The sequence below is a fragment of the Nannospalax galili genome, unplaced genomic scaffold, assembly GCF_000622305.1.
Source record: "Nannospalax galili isolate Female #2095 unplaced genomic scaffold, S.galili_v1.0 scaffold619, whole genome shotgun sequence".
Taxonomy (NCBI): Eukaryota; Metazoa; Chordata; class Mammalia; order Rodentia; family Spalacidae; genus Nannospalax; species Nannospalax galili.
In genome coordinates, this window is record NW_008344186.1 from 1050946 (window position 1) to 1055015 (window position 4070).

The 4070-nt window shown below is 40.1% G+C and overlaps 1 protein-coding gene across 18 annotated transcripts in view; it reads left to right on the forward strand.

Moving 5' to 3' along the window:
• Positions 1-4070, forward strand: part of Pcbp3 (poly(rC) binding protein 3) — a 322999-nt gene that overhangs the window by 174433 nt on the left and 144496 nt on the right. The gene's annotated exons all lie outside the window — the stretch shown is intronic.

Genomic DNA, 4070 nt, shown 5'->3' on the forward strand with positions numbered 1-4070 from the left:
GGGCGGGGCCAGGACCAGAAGTGGTGCTCCTGGAGCCCAAGAAAGGGACTGGGTTGCTCCCAAGAGGCCTGAGGATAGTAGTGCCTGATTTTGATTTTTGAGACAGGATCTTCCTGTATCCTTAACTGGCCTGTAACTTGTTATGTAGACCAAGTTGTCCTTGATTCACAGAGATCTGCACACCTGGCTCACTTGGATTTTAAATTCACAGTTAAAAAACCTTTTTCTACACTCCCATTAGAGGAAATCATTCATGCTTTATTCTGATAAAATTGTGTTGTGGTTTAGATATACAGACCAAAAGGCTCCTGTGTTGAAAGTTTGGTCCCCAGCTGGTGAATCTTGAGAGATGACTGGATCATGAGGACTCTGACTTAAATCAATGGATTTATTCACTGATGGATTAATAATTTGATGGATTTAATTGGGAGGCAGGACTATGACCACTCCAGTCATGTATATTTGGTTTTGCTTACAGTACCACACTTGAGTTTCTTCCCATTAAGTGGGCTTTTAGTCCAGGTAGGTAGCTGTTGATTGCCCCCAAGATAAAATTGCCACTATAGCACCAATGTCCTATGCTGTGCTGGCTATTGATGTGTTTTGGTCTTGAATCTGGTGTTGAATCATAGATTGATGTTTTCCCTTGGCACCTCCTAGAGCTCACCGAAGCTATGAGAGCCGCCTTCAGGGGAAGTGACTTCAGGTCAGTTCCATCCAGCTCTGTTGCTTCAAATCCTGTGTCCAAAGTATGTTCTGTCTTCAGCAGTAGACTCTTAGCTTCAAGTTCTGTGAGGCAGTCAAGGGCTGTGGCAATGCCTGTGTAATTTTGGGAGTCTCTTGAACCAACAACTCAAAGGAAGGTTTCTCCTGTCTGGCACTATTTCTTATTATGTAGCCTTTAGCTACACACATGGACTCATTTAGAGATATCATATGTGTAATTTTTCTTTAGGTTGTTGGACTATTATGATTCCCTCTGGGTTTTTTAAAAAAATTAGCTAGGCATTCTCTCTCTCTCTCTCTCTCTCTCTCTCTCTCTCTCTCTCTCTCCCCCCCCCCCCCCCCCTCCCCCCCCCCCCTCCTTGTCTAACCCTTCTTCCATGGTTTCCCCATTTAAAGTGCCCCCATTTCTCCCTTAATAATACCCTTCTCCTATGGTCCTACCTCTCTTGAGCTCCTTCTTTCCCTTTATCCCCAAGGTTCTTTGTATAACTCTCCCTTCCCTCTTCCGTTTAAGTAGCCACATTCTTATTCATTTCTCCCTTAGCAACACCTGTTTCTTACTGCTCTTCTCTCTCAGGTTCTTTCTTTCCCTTTACCTCCCTGGTTCTTTTTTATTATTTTGGTTCCTGCAGTTACATCTGGATACATACTCACTTATAAGGATTTGGTGCTAGGATCCACATATGAGGGAGAACATACGTTGTTTGTTTTTCTGAGTCAGTGTTACTTCACTTAGTGTAACAGTTTCTAGTTCCACCCATTTACCTGCAGATTTCATGATTTCATCCGTCTTTACCACTGAGTAGAACTCCATTATGTAAATGAACCACATTTTCATTATCTATCCACTCAATTGAGGGACACTTAGGTTGTTTACATCTCTTAGCTATTGTGAATGTATGTGTGTGTACTTGTGTGTGGGAGTCCCTTGGACCACTCTCACCAACCACTCAAAGGGAGATCTCTTCTGTGTGGCACTGTGTTCCTTGCCATACAGCTCCCAGGTATACATATGCACTAATGTTCAGACACTGTTATGTGCGTGTTGGATTTTTTTTAACTTTTACAAAAACTTTATTGAGAATTTCATACATGCATATAAGGTGTTATGATCAAATCCATAAATCCATGCTCATTCCCTCCCCACCAACATTCCCCCCTCTAAAGAGGTAACCCTAAAATCTTTTAAGGATTAGATACAAGCTCCCAAATATTTTTGACATTTTTGGACTTTGAAACAGAGTATGTTACTAACAGGCCCAAGGACATTTTGATTTTCAACCAAGAAACTGGCTACATTTCTTTGGGGTCTTTTTACCCTAACTGCATAGCCAATTCCTAGCTCCTATGTTTATCATGCCATCCTCTGATGGGGTTACCCAAATTGCCAATAGGGAATAGGGATGCAGACCATGCTGGCTTCTTCCATGGTGAACAGCGATGCAGGGTGAGGCAATTGGAGTACCCCTCAGTGGGTCTATCTAAGAGACTCCCAAATTGCATAACTCTTGTCTCTAAAGGGAGATTTCTATATCACTCATTAAAAATTTCAATATCATCACAGTAAGAAAAAGTTGAATTTTTCTGAAATGTGTATCTCCATTACATGAAATATCTCACAACATTATAAAACGCATTGAATCAGTGGTTCTATTTAAAAGACTCCCAAATTGCATAACTTGTCTGTAAGGGGAAAAGAAAGTCCTTGAATCATGAATAGGAGATGTGAAGGAGAAGTAAGGGCAAGAGTAATTATTAGCATTACAAGTTCTAGCCAGAGAACTAGAAAAAAGTCAGAACAGGGCAATTTTCAAATGTTCATATGAGAATCCATTGGAGTTTCTTGACAAGTTCGGTTTTTTATTTATTTTTTTCTCTTTAAATTAAAAAAGTGTGTGTGCGCACGCATTCGTGTGCGTGTGTGTGCTCCAGGTATGTGGGTGCCTGTGCCATGGCTCATATGGAGAGCAGAGAAAAACTTTGTGAAATCAGCCCTTCCACCTTTATGTGGGTTCCAGGAATAGAATTTAGGTTACTAGGCTTGCACACCAAGCACATTTACCCACAGAGCCATCTCACTGGCTCCTGTTTTTTTCCTTATCTTTTGATTAATAATTATTTTCTAATCATGCAGTTTTCTCTTTCACTGTATAACTTTGGTATTTCTTATTTTTGTGCTTGTCTTACATGCACTTAGTTTAGCAATGACAAGTTCTTGGGATCTTTATCCACATCTCAGATCACAGGAGTCCTTCAGTATTTAATCTCTAACCTTCTTTGTCCTGGTCCCCCTCTGCTGGGCTTCTCCCCCATGCAGCTGCTGTCGTCCTGTTCTGTGCTTCTACTCCAGCCTCAGGTGTTCTGCGTCTTGAGGAGTGCTGTGAGGAGATAAATAACTTGGTAGAAAACTTCAACTGATTCCTTCTTTGCTTTCCTTTTGTTCTGTACTTTTACTGTTTGAAATGTGTTTTACTAAGTCATTCTGAAATTGTTATATACAAAATTGCCTTCCAAAGTTGAAATAAATTTTAACCGGAAAAATTGCCCTGTTGACATATTCTTTGGAAAAATCTTGCTTCCAAGGTCAGCAGTAATGATATGTCTTTTTGCTAACAGCACACACACTATTATCACAATGAAAATACGTTTCACAGGAGATCAGGATGCACTGCCAGAAGACTGAACAGACCTTTTAAACTATGCTCTGAAATCTAAGATACTGTCGTACTTGATGGAAGGGGCATTTGATTTTGGTGACTCATTTGTCAGTGGCTTGTTTCTTTTTCTGTGACTGACCAAGTTTGGCCCACTAACTACTAGAATCTACCAGTGATTTTATTCACGACCACCAGAAGATATCATAGGTTTTCAGCAGCATTTAAAATAAAAATTCTTTTTAATAGAGCTTCAAATCTTTATGGGATCTAAATGTAGCATGGCATCTTAAATATTCACAGCAACCTAAGACTATTGAAGTTCCATTGCATTATACTTTGGATTTATCCCAGACTGATAAGATAATAACTGAGAAGCTAATAGGGATTCCTTCCTTCAGCTAAATGCAGTAAGACAAAATAGTTTTGAAACGATAACTTTAAAATGATCCTTCATATACCCTTCCCTCCCCCCTCCCTTAATCTAACCCAATTTTTATCCATATCTCCCTTCTTGAGGTCTGTTGCCTACTGTTCTTCTCCTTCAGGTTATTTCTTTTCCTTTACCTCACTGTTTCCTTACCCTTGTCCTGGTTCCTGCAGTTATGTCTGTTTGCATACTTATTTATCAGAGTCTGATCCTAGGATCCACATATGAGGGAGAACATATGTCAATTATATTTCTGAGAT